The 17945-nt window shown below is 25.1% G+C and overlaps 1 protein-coding gene across 3 annotated transcripts in view; it reads left to right on the top strand.

The window, feature by feature from the left end:
- The first annotated feature begins 364 nt into the window (after window positions 1-364).
- Window positions 365-17945, top strand: part of LOC136974824 (blood vessel epicardial substance-like) — a 62302-nt gene continuing 44721 nt past the window's right edge. For all 3 annotated transcript variants that reach the window (XM_067269779.1, XM_067269778.1, XM_067269780.1), the window contains exon 1: window positions 365-782. The gene's annotated coding sequence lies outside the window, so the exon portion shown is untranslated. The remainder of the gene's footprint in view (window positions 783-17945) is intronic.

Genomic DNA, 17945 nt, shown 5'->3' with positions numbered 1-17945 from the left:
ATATATCAGATCTAATCTATTTTAATTTATAAAAACAAATTAATTAAATGTCTAATTTATACAGGCGATAAAATGTTTAACATTAATTGTATGAGGAAATATAGCACAGAGGTTTTTTTTGAATTTTCTTTAATACTTTTAGATGATAATTTTATATTAAATATCAATTTTTATCATTCAATACGCAACTTTCTATATTTTTGATGAAAGCAGAAATAATTTATTAGAGTAGAAGGAAAAGTGATAGATAAGGACAGGTGAAACTGCATTCCGTCTGTTTAATATTGAAGTGTACTAGACATATAACAGTAGGAGTCTAATAGATCGTAGACCGTCGTTCTAGATGCTAGTAGGGAGCGCCATGTCGTTTTTCACGTGACTTACATCCGGGACAGTTCGTTTCTATTGATCGTCTCTTCAGTCTGCTTTGCTTTACTTCCTCCCTTAGCTCGTACAGACAGCACAGGCGCAAGGTGAAACTAGAGTTCTGGAAGGTTGATGTTCTCAACACCCACATACACCAGCCTGTTGAATCCGTGGTCGACTATTAATGCAAATCATAAGTAGTACTATACCGCTCCTAATAGCAGCAATAGTTATGAACTCCTAAATATTAAGCCTAACGTAAAAATCGGCGTGGATATCTGCGTTAAGCAATTTATTATTTAAATAGTTATAAACAGGTGCAATGGACCATTGCTTCATGTATAGAACTGGGAGAAGGTGGTTTTGTGTGCATTATGCGTGGCTCGATCATTGCTGACAATTGACAGAAACGACAGGTAAGAATGTTTACTTAATAGATTCCGTAAAGTGATAATATCTCACTTACTTTTGCTTATCCTGGATTTATGAAACTTGTATCTTTTGATACCACTGTTGATACCCTTAAACAAATAATCAGGTTTATTCAGGTAGAAGTTCGAAAATTTTATCTCGTCGCGTAAATTATCATCGATTCGATTCCACTTTCTATATCTTCGACTAAAATTATATATTATTATAAGGTTATTATTAAGTTACATCACTGCCAAAATTAATAAAATTACAAATATTATGTTTCTAGATCCTTAAAGTTCTTAAACAAACATAGAACATCAAAACCTACGTAAATAACTTTAATTATAAAATCATCCTCTTAAAATTGCTTAGATATCGTTTAAAAATTAATTAGAAGAGTAAATTTATTTATACATTTTATCACTATTTAAAACACTTCAAAAATAATTTTTAACGTTGCTTATTTCTTTATTTGTATAAATATTTTTCCACATAATTGCTTAACAATGTATTCTAAAAAGTCTAGTTATAAGATTTCTAATATCGAAAATCAATTCACTAGTTTATTGTCTATAAAATAATTGATTGAACGTTATTAACAATTAAAAAATGATTTCATTCAACATTCCTTTCTACATTATTTCATAAATTACAACTAAAAATGAACGTATTGTAAATAAGCAATTTAATTTACGTCCATAAATCTACAATGAGGAATTTGTTACTTTATTACACCATAAAATATTTATATGCAATTAGAACTGCAATAATCTGGAATTTGTGAATAACATCTTGACAACATTCAAAAATCCAAGAATCATGATTATTGGTTCAATCTAATATTTAAATTTCTGTAAGCTTTCCAATTTATTGTTATTATTATTATTATTTCCCTAGTTTAATTGTCAAAACTTAATTAGTTTATTTACCCATTACCTTTAAGTTCAATTTATCAATTAGTATTAAAACTAATTCGTCAAGTTTTTCCTTCATTGTTAAATTTAATTTATCAATTTTTACTATTTACTACGTTTAATTCATTAATTCCACTCAATTCATCTGTAATTTATCAATTTACTGAATCGATTCCATTCTTTGCTTACTTTATTCGCCAATCAGAAAACCAATATAAAAACCAGATTTATTGTGAAAAATAAAACTATTTTAGCATAATTTTTATGTAGAGTTAACATTATATAAGACCCTTATTTGAAACATTGACAGCGATTGGTAGAATTTCCTTATAATAACACTTCATGCAAAGGTAATTCAATGTCATGATAACGCGAAATATTTCGGAAAATTATTGATTCGTGATATTATTGTCACTTTCGTGTCCAAGATGATGGGTCACGCAAACCAAATTCCGTCACGAATTCAAACACAAATGTCACAAGGATAGAAATTTAGGAAATATTACCCCATCATACATGTCATCGATTTTAAATTCCGTTATTTTAAACTAATTTATTATAAATTCGGTTCACGTTGAGTATTTTTAAATTTATGGATATTAAAAAGTTTTAAATATAATATTTCCTTAATGCTTTCTTTTTATTTAAACATTTTTATAAGAAATTACTGGCCTATTAAGAATAAAATTGATGATATAATCGGATTTATACTGTAAAAACTTTTATTGTATAGTTATATATAGGACTATATAATAAAATTCGATTATAAAAATTTACGTAAAGTTTTAAATAATTTAAATAGTAAACAAAAATCTTCATAAAACTCGAGTAAAAAGAATTTAAAATTAATAATTCAAATTCGGTGATTTAATTAGTTATTTATAATCCAAGATAATCTCTTCTTATCTTTTAACAAATTTGATATATTTTTAAGTTAAAGAATTAATTTAGTTAAATTCATTTGTTTAATATTTTAAATATTTTCTTTTGATATAATAAAACTGCAAAAGAAGTGATTGATTATATTTTAAAATTCATAATTCGGAGAAAAACATTTTAATAGTTGTAATACTTTTATAACTTTTTTTTATAACAACGAGGATTAAAATGAAACATTTTATAAGCGGCTTTTGCATTTTTAAACACAAAATTTTAGGAATTTATGGTTTAAATTTAGATTTGACAACTACTTAAACAGAATAGAAACTTTATTTATCATCGTTGGAAGTGAGTAGCGATCATTCTTACAATTTTCAATTGACTCTAACCGTTCTTGATAACTACAGTAGGATCTTTTATCATAAATAAGTCAACTTCGTAAATTATTTATTAAGTTGAAATTTAAATCGATTTACTTAAACTGTAAAAAAACATTTTCCCCTTTTTACTGTTGTTTATTTTACGAGTAAACTGTTCTTCGCGTGATTATGTTTCGATCAGATTATCTACCGAGTGCAATTTTCTTTAAATTCAGAATTTTTACAATCTGAAACGATAGAAAATTCTTTTTTTCGTCCCGATGTGAATGTAAAAGATGTTTTTCTTTCTAGTTAGAAGTTGAATTTTTTAATATTTTTCTTCCACTTTAACTTTTATTGTATACTTTTGTCTGAGTTAAAAGTTAGAATTAAGTACTATGCTCGCTGATGCTTAATATAACTTATAATTTGTGCTTTCATGATGAAATTAGTCTTGCAAAACTTTTCATCTGTTTGAATCTATCATTCAGAGAATTTGTTCCGTTCTGCTGATCTGAGATTCATCGCGTGTAACTTCCTTAACCGGTAGTGTCTCTACCGATTAATTACTGTGCTCCTCTCAACGTCACGCTGTCTCCTTGGAAACCAGTCGGGGATCATGTGATCTGTAACTAATTTGTGAGTAACACGTGGTAAATGAGAAAATTTCATCAATTAGTCTCATACGTGATAAACACTAACATAGTTTATATATAAAAGATTTATGCAAAACTGATTATGCTAGTACACACCGAACCAATACTACAACGTACCTTTCCCATATCTAAATTCCTCATTCGACTATCTACACTACATAAATTAAGTATTCGTTTGGTAACCGACTGAAACTTCCAATGTGTTAAATTTCCAAAGATAAAACTTTATTCTTACTAGATTTTTTTCTAGATAAATCACTAGAGATATTATCATCAACTCCATTCCTGTGTAACATTATGGACTTCTAGCTGCTGATATCATAACGATCAGTAAAGTTGAGGTTTACTACCTTTTCAAATCCTCGAAAATCTAGACTCTAACGTCATTTCGTGGTTTATCTATGACTACAGTTTCATAATATTATCCCTCAAATAGTAAAATTATATAAGGTAATATCTTACATACTTTTATATTCAATCAATTTTTAGAACTTTATAAAAAATTTTTAACTGATAAGTTTATTGCCTATCAAAAATATTAGTTTTAAATTGCTTTGAACATTCGATACTTGCAGTAATTTAAATATTATTTATAGAAAAATTGTTTTTGCTATCCACACTTTTATAGCAAATTAATGATAAAATAGACATTTACAACATAATAATTAAATAAATAAATTATTAAAATTAATTTTTAAACACATTCTGTATAACATAACATAACAGATATTCAAATAATATAACATAATGTATAACAATTTTTATATTAAGTTAACTTTTAATGACGACTAAATGCTTAATTATGAATTAAAAGTGTTTAAAATTAACATATTTTAAGCTAAAAAAAAATTTCGATAGTTAAGTTTTAAGTAATCTAAAACAAATATTTTGTATCTTTGCTCATAGAATATTATTTTTAAAACCTAAGAAACTTATTTAATAATAATAACAATATCCTGTTTACTTTTAAAATGTTTAAAGATTTAAGTTAAAAATAATTTTAACTATAAATAAACTTTTGTGCTAAATTTACAAAGTATTGACATGAACAAAAACACTTAAAAATTGAATTTTGATGATTAAAAAATCAATAGATCTGTCGAAAAATTGAAGAATCGAAATTTCGGAAGGTTTATAAATTCTTATTTTATTTTGGAATGATTTTTTTTAAATAATTTTAAAATAAAGTAATTTTACTTATCAAGAAGTTTTGCTGTCAAGTTGATAAAATATAAAATCAATAGAATCATTTTAGAACTTAATTTTGATAAAGGAAAATCAAAGCATTAAAAGAAATTTAAATATAAGTTCTACAAGTAAACTGTGATTTTAAATAAATTTTTAAAAAAGTTTTATAAACTTAAATCTGACAAACTTTACACATTATAATATTTTCCGAAATATATTTACTAAATCTGAACTTTTTATAGAAATCATTCATCAAATTTATTCTATTTTTTTGATATTTTCTTGGCGATGAATAATTCTTTTATAGGGGAAAAAAGGTCCTGGAAACTCTTTTCTATGAGCTTAGAAGCGTTAAACTCGGGCATTGTTATCCCCATAGATAAAGTGGATTTTTTTTTTTGTTATAAATCGATTATATTCCGGAAAATTCCGAGTGTCCACACCGGAAAACAATCTTATTACCTATTTTTTTTCTACCGTGTTGTAAGTCAATATCTCATCTAACATCGAAACTATACATGTTGCACTTTCATATTTTAATATGTAAATAAATTGGCGTAACTTTCTTACTTTTATTCTTACTCGTAAGTAATACAACGTAGTTGAATGTAGAAAAATCTGCATACACGTTAAGGATATTCTACATAATTTCTGTCTCGTACGCGAATAAATCAGATAAGACGAAAGTGGAATAGATGATTTGTTTATATTTTAGAATATTTGAATAGTTTTAAAGTAAATATTATAATAAGAATATAATTGCCGCTTTTAGGTGTTCGATTATCATTTATCATTCTTAACGCCTGTAATTATAAATGGAGTATGGATATCTCACTTATAAATTATTTAAATATATTTTCGGTAACGAAAAAAACTATTTTATCACCAAGAAAATGTTATGATTTATTTCTATTTTTGATTAATTTAATAATTAAATACGAGAAAAATAATTTTAATGCATGTGGGAATAATTACGAATCGATGACGTTAAAAAATCAATGCTATCAATGTTTAATTTTCGAAAAAAAAACTATAAATTAAATTATTTTATTTTCAATAGTGATATTAAAAAATAAAATAAATTATATATAATAAATAAGCTATAGTTTATAATGAGAAAAATGCAACATGTTCGTTCGAAAGATCAATTTTCATTCTGTCTATTGGCCTTCTCTGTATGTGAATAGATCAAGTTGAACAGGGAAATATTCTTTCAGGTGCTTTTCCACATGGAAATATATTTTATAACTTTAATGTTGAGGTATAGAATACCGTAATTGTTATTTTATCGATGAAAGGCTCGATTTTTTGATACTTTCAGTAATATTGTGATAAACTCCATTTAGATTTTACGAAGATATTCTAGTCGAGGGATATCTTTATATATATAACATTCCTTTTTTTTAGCTACCGAGACATTTTAGTAGATGTAGAGGATTCTATTGATACGAGATGGAAAAGACAGTTTTGTTTCTGATGATACTTCAGTTCTTCTGAATCATTGCTTTAGTCTTTTTTTAGATCATCGTTTTATTTTTATAGAGATTTTTGCAATCTTTATAAAAAGATCGTTTTTTTAAATTTCTTTCATTTTGTTACCAATATTTTTTATCTCAGTATGTAATACCTAAATTTAAATTGCTCCCATATTAAGTGTTCTATTTATAATTCATAAACTGATGAAATTTGTAAAATTAAAGAAAAAGTAAATTGTTTTTATAAATAAGTTAACACCTCACAAAAATTCTCATTAAATTTATTTATTTCGTAACAACTTAAATCATAATAACATAAACATAAACATGATTTAACTCATAACTGACGTAAGCAAAAAAAACAACACTTTTATGTATGAATTTTTAAATAATTGAATCAAATTGATAAATTTAATCGTATTTAATAAATCTTCGATTTATTTTTGGAATATATTTATAACCTTTTATATTTTAAAATCAGATATTACTTATATTTTCTGACCTTTAAGACGTACTCGAACTATTACCTTTCGACTGACCTCATTTTTAGAGAGGCTTACTAAAATGATTATTCTTATTCTTTATTCCTCAGCAGTCGATAACATATCAATGCATAAAGAATGTATATAATAGATTCTAATTTTGTTTGTATAGTAATATTCATAATAAATTTTACTTGTTTTGTTTGCATTACTTTGATTATATAGAGTGGCATCATGCTGCAGAGATTCTTATTCATGTTTATTATATTCTTTAATATAAATTAATAGGCGTTTTTATACGTTGTTTATACATTATAGTTATATATATATATATATATATATATATAGCTTTCTCTATGTATATATATATATAGAAAGAGAGAGGGAGGGAAAGAAAAAAGCTTATTTATATAAATTCCTATGTTTCTATTCTATGTTTCATAACAATTCATGAAAGCCAAGAATAAACATGTCTTATTATTATGAATATTTATTTTTATATTAATTATCTCTAGTATCAATCTTACTAACTTAATTAAGGATTATAACGTGTAATTTATAATTTTAATACAGGGCAGGCAAATAGATTAAAACGAACTATTTTTTTGAGAAATCTACATTTATTTTAATATTTATATAAAAATCTGTATTTAATATAAGATTTATACAATATTAAAATAGTATAAAACTCATATAACATTAAAGTGATGCCCATATTAATATTAATTCATTTGCACGTGTGAGTGAATATATATAACTGAATAAAATATTATTTTAAACTAAAAATGAATAATAATAATTAAATTAATAGTAATAATTATTGAAAATGAACGTTTTATAAATTTTCTAAGATAAAACAATTCATTAAAACAGTAGCATAGATAAGAATTGGGTTAAATGTATTTGAACATGCTGATTAGTTTCTATTGAGGCAGTTATTTGAATCTACGTTAATTTTCTATGTCAACAGCGATTTCTACATAATATACATGTAACAAAGCGAATGAAACAAAAGATTATTCACGTTTCTGGCTTCTCTGTAAATCAATAAGTGCGGGTCTATAATATATTCTAGTCTATGCGCCTAGACTTTAGTTTCGAGAATCGTCCTCTTTAATAATTATAAAATTCGAATTTAAACGATATAAAAATGTTTATTTTCAATTTTATCTAATTCGATCTTCATTTGTAGCAACTGGTTCTGGATTACTTTAAATATATTTGAGTAACTTCATCTGAAACTTGATTAAATTTAAACAGTTTGTGATAATTATGTACTGTACAGGAGGAATCATTTCTATTCAAGTTAGTTGAAGGCAACGATCCTCTTTATTCCGATTTGAATATTTAGTTAATCGTTGAAATTAATTATTTCTTATAATTATTACTTAATAAAAAATGTAAATTTTAATTCAAAATATATAATAAAATGTATGGATTTTTATTTATTTATTTAGACCTATGGGCTATATCTACATAATATATAATTTGAAGCTTGTTTTAATTAAGTTAAATATATTTTAAGAGCAATCTACAAGTTAAAAGTTCTAATACTTATAATTTTAATATATATGACTGCTGAAAGGTAGATAAAATGAGAATATTCGTAATGCTTTATAGTTTTTCTATTAAATTAAAAAAATAATATTAAGATACGTAAAATGATTGAAAAATATGTCATTTAATATAATTTTTATTGATAAATTGTGATATAATTCTTTAAAAAAACAGAAAAAAAACTTACTAAGGAAATTAATTTAAATCTGTATACGAGAAATTAAAAAAATTAATTCATTTGAAAAAATTTAAATAAAATATTACTATATTTTTAAAGTCGGAAGGTAACATTTGCAGAGAGTAATACAATTAAAAAAAAAATAGAGAAAAATATTTATCGCTATAATTTGCAAGTAATAAATATTTATATACCAAAATGTTTTAAAGATAAATCTTATTTTTTTTTATTAATTTTACCGGAAAGAAGAAAAAACAACCAAATAATATAATGCATTTTGGAAAATAATTTGATTTAATCTAAGTTAACGTTTATCTTATTTATTTTATCTTTTGTGACTTATATATAAACAAATCTGCATATTTTCGAAACTCCTGACATTTAGATTCTAAAAAATTGGAAAGATACGACAAAAGAGACGTGAATATTCTTCTATTTTGAATGTAAAGTATAAACATGTCGTATCTGAACTAGCATCGTCACTGGTTCATTCCTCCTTTCTACCTAAACGTCACACGTCTTTCTAACAGTGTTATAACTGCCATTCACCTTGATTCGAAAATAGTGTGTTTATTCAAAGTTCTAGCAATTCGTACAAAGAACGCCCACATCCTCCTGTCAGGCAAATCCTATGACATATTTGACTGTGGCATAATTTTTAAACAGTGCACAATGTCATCTACTGATTTGAATAAAAGCCTACCCAGTTCGATTTTTGGACACAAAAATCTCTAAATTTACATAGAAAAATATTCTCTAACCTTTGAAAAAGTTTCATTGATCGCCCAGTCTTTTACAGAACTGAAACAAGTAACGCTGTGGTTGAGAAATTTGAGATAATTAGGTTTAATAAATACAATTTAATGTTTAGTCTAGAGAATTGTTCTCTTCAATCTGTATAATGCAATTTATCTCGTACTCGTAGTTTTTTTTTTCTTATTTTATAAATATTTTATATATAAACTTTCTCCACAATGTTGAGTTTTATATTAAAAAATGTGTTATTTTAATAAGGTAAAGTGTATTTTTATTAAAGAAAAACATTTTCTTGTTTTTGAATAATAAAAAAGATTGGCTGAAATAATTTTAATAATATATTTCTAGAAAATAACTTGCTTAAAAGTACAAACTTATTTACATTTAAACTTTTCTCGAGCATTTTATGTTTTATATGAATTTATTCTCAATTGAATTTCTACTAAATTAATGATTTTTCTCTTAAAATTTCAAAAAATTATTAACGTCATTAATATCTTTTAGTTGTTTTTAATGAATTTTTGGGAACTGTTGTTTATTTTATTTATTTATTTTTTTTTTTTATAGTTACTCGCTCCATCAAAGATTCTCTTCCCATCATCAATCATGATTTGTTGGAATTTACTTGCTTTTTGCACTCCCTCTCAATAATTTCTAGAAGAAAAAAAAATTATATATATATATAAGGTTTTATATTACCTTTTATCGAGTCAGCGATAGAAACTCGCCATCAATTTTGGTCCAATCGTTAAGTAGAGAATAGGCACACACCATACTTTGTTAAAACTTTTATGATTGAATATAACGATTCTTTTCAAGTTTACTTCTAATTACAAGACTGAAATTTCTAGATAAAACCTTTCTGTAATAATTTAGAGTTTTTAAATATTTTAATTTTGTTTTTTCTTTTAATAATATATCAAGAACTAACTACCATCAGAAGAAATGATTTTCGAGAAACCTTCCTGAATTTTGAGAAAAGTTCTTTTTTTATTTAAGTTATTCGTGTTCAAGAGGTTTTTGTTGGTTTAAAGTGTGCCACGTCTCTTTTTTATGGTCACGTAGTTTATTTTTTGGCATATACTCTCTATGTTTTCGAAATCTTCTTCTAAACAAAATTCTTTTCTTTCAAAGATTCTTTCTGACTGTGAATGATTGATGAATTTGATATGTAAGACAAAACAAATTTAAATGTACCCTTTTATACTTAGCAAGTAAAAAGAAGTATATTTAAAGTGTTACAATTTTTTAATTTATATTCCTGAGTTATTTCTTTTTTTAGGTCAATAACGATTAAACCGATCCTTCAGATGATTAATTTAATTTAATTATTTCCATACTAAAGCGGTTTGACTTTAAGAATTTCTATTGAAATTCTTGAATTGTTAATGATAATCATTAAACATTAAATACAGTTTCTTCGTTTTAATTTAAGTAATCTCTGGGATGGATTTAATCAGAAATTGATAGCTGACAGGAATTAATTGTACATTTAGTTTCTAGATCTGGAGCATATATCTTAGGTATAACGTTGAAAATAAATTATTTCTCTATCGCTAATAAGAATTATTTTATAAGTAATGAAAATTATCTGAGATAATTATTTTTCTTTATTTTAATTCAAAAATAATCTCTTTAATATATTTTAAACAAAAATTGATATCCGTATTAATAAAGAAGTTAAATATTTAATTTTTAAATGTGTAACTTCATTAATCATTATAAAAATTATTTTTGTGATATTTTAATCCTTTAAAGCAAAAGATACGTTATTGTTATTAATTTTAATCTACGTTTTGTATATAAAATTTTAATATTTTATAAAACATTTTCGTTGAGTCAAAAACATTATTTTTTCCAGTGTAAAATAGTAAAGAAGGTGTGAAATTAGACATTTAAATGTAATTAATTTCTTAAGCATTCCTGAGAGATTATTTAAATTAAAATAAATATTAATTATTGTTTAAATCTATACACACACACACACACACACACACACACACACACACACAACATATATATATATATATATATATAATAGAATGAATGACTGATTGTCTGTTCGTCAGTCTGTTCTCTATGCACTTCTAAACCCATTGGCAGATCTGCACCAAATTTATCATAGTTACTGTCTAGGACTCTGCGGAAAATATAAGCTACCGTAAAACCTCGACACCCCAGTCTTTCCCCTGATTTCATCCTCCTATTAACTCCTAACCCTTTGACCGATCTGCACTAAAGGGTTTAATAGTTAAATAGGAGGTAAATTTATTTAAATAATTATTAGTATTTAATTTAAAATGAATAATAATTATCGTTTAAATAAATTAACATCTTAAAATTATTAATAGCTGATAAAATGTAATTATTTTTACGGTTTTACAATTGAAAAATAACAGAATTGAACGCATTGAATATAAATAGCTTACATACCACAGAATACAATTATTTTGATTTTTTTGCATAGCTATTATTTGTTATTTAAGTATAACCCATTGAAAATTTCCACTTCGCTAACTACAATCGCATAACAAATGCTTTTTAAGTAAAGACGAGTTGTATCCCGCAGTTTTATTGCTTCTTGGATTAAGAGCATCGTTCATTTCGTCGGGTTTATGTCAATAAAGTTTTCTCGGTCATATTCATCGCGTGTCTAAAAATTCCAAAAACTAAAAATACAACTTTTGCACCTCGTCATCATGCACTTCATTCATAATTTATATTTTTCTTAAATATTGTAAATGTAGGTTAAGATATTATTTTTGAAATTTATTTATTTATTTATTTTTCTTTTCTCAGTTGTGATTTTGAGATTATAAAGACATGTAAAAGTAGAAAAATCTAAGAGAAAACGAAATCTTATCAATTCTATTTGGTAATCTTGCAACGGTTTCAATATGGAGTGTCAGTTTTGCTCAAGATAAAAATATTTTCTTTTCCAAGAATATAAAATTTCCTTCCTGTTTGAGTAAAACCTCTGAATGTAACAATAACAGTTGGAATAGTTTTTTCTCGCTTCAATATTTTTTTATTCGTTGGAGTATTTTTGTTGACAAAATAAAGTTGACGGTCATAGCCATTGACGGATTTATATACTTTAATATCTGATTTTTAAAACTAAACCTTAAGCTTTTTTTCTTCTTTTAATATTTCACTTTAGTTATTCTTCATTAAATAAAAATGAACTGAATTAAATTTCTTATATATTTTTTAAAATATCATAAAAAAGAAATCAAAAATATTACAGAGAAATATATATATATATATATATAGAATTATTTAAATTACTGAAGACATTTGAATAGACAATTAAATTTATTCTAATTGATTGAACAGAAAAATGAGTGTTTTTCGTCTAGTTGATGATGATTGGAGCATGGAAAAGAAAAGAAAAAGAGTCTAATTTCTAGAGAATTAATTTTTTTTTCGTTGTTTTTGAATAATTATTCTGATTTTTTTAAAATTTTGATATTTTTATAAATTTGTCTTCAAAAATGTAAATGTTTTGATTACAATAATTAAAGCAATTTGCATCACTCATGCTTCATTGATTGATTGAGGTAATTTTTACATTTTCTTTTTATCGGTGACATTTAATAAAAAGCCACAATAAAAATATTCTGAAGTAGTTATTAAAATTCTCTTTGTCGTTCTTATGAAGACAATCGTTTATTTTTTGTAATTACTTCACGAATAGACGAAGAATTTTATGTATATATGTATATGTATATATATATAAAATGTACAGGAGATGCAATCAAATGTATCAAATATATGAATTTCATATCTTAGTTTGTATATAATTCGTTAAATACATTTTATTTTTTAAAAATTTATTAAAATTAGCTTTCTGTTATTCTTGTTATATATATTACTGTTTTATTTTACTTTTAAGAGGAATAAAATTATAATTAATTAATTAATATCATATATGAATGCTCTACATAAGATTTATTTTTGTATATATAGTCAAACCTCTGAACAAAGGCCACTGATGGTAACATAAAAAAATGGTCGTTATTCAGAAGTTATTTTGTAGGCACTTCAAAAAGAAACATTCCCGAAAAATAGCTGCCATTTAGGTGTTCGTTATTGGGAAGTTCGATTGTATTAAACAATGTTACATCGGATATAAAGCGTGTTAAACTTTTATCATTTTAAAAAAATTATAAACGTTATATTTTAATTATTTCTTACTTAATTATTCAATATGTTTTATATTTTGAAGGTAATTTTATTATAAATGATATATTTGAGCAATAATTTATTTCTAAAAGTATAAAATTTCATTATCTTCATTTCGAAACATCAAACACGGTTATCGAAAAAGAAACACTATTTTAAACTTTAATTTTTAACTTAAAAAAAAGGTAATTTTCATAATGATTATTTATATATTAAGTGTCACATAACAAGCCATTAAAGCGTAAAGTTCTAGACGGCGTGCAATGATAATAATAATAAAAAACTATATATATTCATTGTAGAATTGACAAATTGATGCTCTAGAAAACCATTCATCACTTAGCTAAGAGCCATTTCCCTCACTTTTCAGACCACAGCATTGACTTGGAGATGAACGAGTGTTTTTAAGCAAAAGACTTATCGCTTATCCAAATGCCGTGCGATATCCTGGACTCAGTGCTAGATGGTGATTAATTGCTTCGAATACTTGAGAACTTGACTGAATAAGAAAGTAAACAGAAGCACGGGCTTCCTGCGGAAAGACGGATGGATAAAAGTCAAGTGTTTGAAGTGACACTCATTGCAGCCCTTCCCCTTTTATTTCAGGATAAGTTTTTGCATGAAGGAAGTAAACTCTATTCGCGAAAAATGGATATATAAACAACGGTGCACGTTTACAGTATCACCGACTAAGATAGACTCGCACCCCTGGTACACGTAAAGAGGAGTGTTAGTGGTCTCTTAAATAACGGAAATTAAACAAATACTATCTAAATATTAACGAAAAAAATGTAATTTAAAATAAACTTTTTAATATTTTCATTAAGTTAAGATTTATTTTAGTAAAACTATGATATCGATTTTAATTTTTTTTTTCATTCATGCTAACTCATTTGGTCAACTTTTGAACGACTTACTTTAGATATTAAAAATAGAAAATATGAGATATACTTTGTCAAAATAAGTATTTGCACTGTAAAATTAAAAATATTAAAGCTAACTCAATGGAATAAAATTTGTAAATTTTTTATAAACGAATCAATAAAAGGATTTCAACAGCGCTTTCTTAAATTTTTCATAATTTAAAAAGTTTCTCTGAAGTGGAAATATTCGAACAAATAACATTCATTCGACATATAAGCCATCAAGTTTTTCTAACGTTGTAGTTGATCTATTGTTGGTGATGGCGGTAACATTTCTTGAGACATCTGTCCTTGGATTTTGACAGAATACAGGAAGTCACCACAGACTTTTGGTCTCCTCTTCCTAGAAAAGTTATCCTGTTGGTCTTCTAACTTGTTTTACTCAATTTAATCAATTTTCTTATAAAATTAATACTTAAGAGCTCTTTCTTAATATATAACGAAAGTTTTGTGATAGAGCTTAAAAGATCCAAAATATTGTTAAGAAATTTATAAACTTGGCCGTTAAAAAAACTTTTAATGATTTTATACTTAACAAGGATTTAAGTCTCTCTCACACATAGACATATCACATAAAACTTCCTGTTCATAGCTGTATACATCGCTTCAAGCTTGAATTGCTTACAGTAAATGAGATCGTTAAGGTGTAGTTGTAGTATACAGGAGTAATTAATGACAGGACATTTATATTATGATCTATGAAGCGGTCAAAGAACTGAGTGCAGCTGTTATTTCCCACCTGATATTAAGTACGCTCAACAAGATAACGCATCCGTTGAAACATGAGATTTTTGATAAAATCCAACAGAAACGGAACATTTTCTAAGAAAATTTTTTAAAAATTCAAGAACCATGACAGATGACAAGTTACAAGAAAAAGTTTAAATTTTTGTAACAATAAATATTAATAATAATTTTTTTTTTATCTTATTGAATCAGGCATGCGATAAATCCATTTAAAAATAATTACAAATATGACAAATGTCACTATTATTTTCAAAAGATTACAATATACTTTTTTGTATTACTGTTACATGATTTAGTGTCTAGTTTTAATCATGACAATGAATCAAGTGTATAAGTTTCGTGAGAGTAAAGAATAATTTATGATATGTGATATTTATTTGATTAAATTAATCTATGTCTGTAATATTAGAAAGTTTCAAGTCATTGCTTTCTCAAACTTATCCACTTCTTCATAAATTATCTTTCATGAAATTAAAAATCATAATTAAAATATATTATACATTGATTAAATGCCATTTTGTTTTCTTTCTCTATGCGATTTTTTTAATATTGATTATTAAAATATATGGAGACCATAAAAGAAAATTATACAATTCTTCGATCGAAAGACATTTCTTAAAGAAAATAACATGAAAACATTACCTTACTTTAAAATAAATATATTAAAATATTTCAATAATTTGGGCGTTTCTTTCTTTTCTATAATTTTTCATAATTTGTAGAAATCAATATTTGAACTTAGTTAAAATATATTAAAAAAATAACTTATCAATAATTGAGAGTTTCGAAATGATTTTTTAAGTGAATGTGTCATTAAAGAAATCAAATGTTTCTCCAAATGGATTCAACAATTTTATATATAAAAATTTAATGCTGTATAACATTCAAAAAGTGTTAATTTTACTAACTTCAAACACATATTACAGAAAATTAATTATAGAAATTTCTTGAAAAGTTTTAGAATTTTTTAGAGAAATTTATTTGGTAATAGGATTTTTTTTCCTCTTATTGATTGAGTGCTTAATGAATTTTTGGGAATTTTTTTAAAGTAATACGAAAAGTACCCAAACCTACAGTTCTAATGATGTTCTGAGTTCAACAAGCTATAAGAGAAGACGAATGATCAGTCCAAATAGATATCACATCAGATTAACTTGGAGTCAAAGATAAATGTTGAGGTAAAGAAATTTGAAGTTAAGCGCAAAATTATTCGGACCATTCAATTAGAAAGCTTACATCTAGTTTTGAATATTATATTTAAATGTTGTAAAAATGTAATATATTTTTTTAAAAATTGATTAAGTAACTTATGATGCATTTTATCCATCTTGTAATACTAGGATTTTGCCGTAAAATCTTTAAAAAAATTTTACAGATTTTTAAAACAAATCTCGATATCTTTCAATGCCATAAATAACTTTATTCGATACTTAACCTTGAATCGTTTAGTAGTTTATTTCAGGAGTTAGCTCTGTGGATACAAAATAAATCATTTTGAAAAGTATAATTTAATGGGCATTCAGTTTAAAACGATCATGTTATTGTACTATTGTCAATAATAGTCATTTTCAAAATACGGATTTCTCCACATTGCTGAAGTAACCAAGTTTCTATATTTAACTCCCCCCAAAAAAGTATTTTATGGGCATGTTTACGATTCAGAATTTACATCCGCTCCACTAAATCAAGTTCTTCAATACGAATGACTAAATTTCAAGATAGTAAATAAAAATTATTACAGATTAGCTTAGAAAGTAAATTTATCTGATTTAAAAGTTTATAATATGAAAAATTTAGAAAATAGATACATTAATTAGTTATATAATGTTTATTAAGCGGTATAAGATACGGGTAAGCTATGAAATCATATGCATCTTTGATCTCTGGATTTATCTATCGGAATTAACTTAATTTTTTAAGAAATAAGCTCTTAGTCATATGTAAAAACAATCGTCTAGCTTATAAGCTCGTAGTTAGTAAGCCAAGATTTCTAGAAGAAATTATAATTTTTTAGTATCTTAATGCAAATTAAATTTTACATTTAAGTTTATAATTGATATGAAATGTTAAATAAAAAATTTCTATTAGAGATAAAGATAAGGAAAATTCTCAAAGTTACAAGGAGAGAAAAAGAGAGAAATTATCGCGTCAAAAGGATTTACGGACAATTGTCGAAAACATTAAACTTTTCCATCACCATGTGTAAAAAAGAATCTGTCTTGAAATCCGATCATACCGCATTAAAGTTGTTTTTCGTCTTCATAGAGCGTGACGAAAACTTTTGATGGGTCCGTAGACTTCAAGAAAGTCTGTGGTTACTCAGTCATATATCAAAAGGAAGCCTTTGATAAAATAAAATTGCCTGAACAACTGTAATGAAAATCAAAATTAACTGGCTATCTTCATTTAACTTTAATTCAGATAACGTAAAGAAATTAAAGATGAAACTTGAAAGATATATATATATATTTATATTGAAATAAACAAATAGAAAATAAATAATTTTTTTTTAAATCAAAACTTTTACATTTTAATCATTTCTAGAAAGGGTTAACTCAGCAATGAAATTTCAATCGAATTGGTTTTATCATTCATTGGCATTTTTCTGGCTAGAAATCGCTAAAGAGAATATCAGAGAATGGAAAGTATTGTGCGATCCTATTGAGAATTAAAGCTGAATTTTCTAAGTTAGAGTGGAAGAATCAATGCCGTTCAATTATTTGGCCTGGGAAACATTTTCAATTTTTTCGAATTGCATTCTTCCTCTAAACGGCTGAAATATTTTTGTTTCTAAACTATACACGGAATTTCAATAAAATATTAATTGTGTAGACTATGAAAATTATATTTACTTTATAATTTAATT

Source organism: Centruroides vittatus, unplaced genomic scaffold, assembly GCF_030686945.1.
Source record: "Centruroides vittatus isolate TY-2023 unplaced genomic scaffold, ASM3068694v2 contig_357, whole genome shotgun sequence".
Classification (NCBI taxonomy): Eukaryota; Metazoa; Arthropoda; class Arachnida; order Scorpiones; family Buthidae; genus Centruroides; species Centruroides vittatus.
Note: the sequence above shows the minus strand (reverse complement) of the source record. Positions and strands in the feature narration are given on the sequence as shown.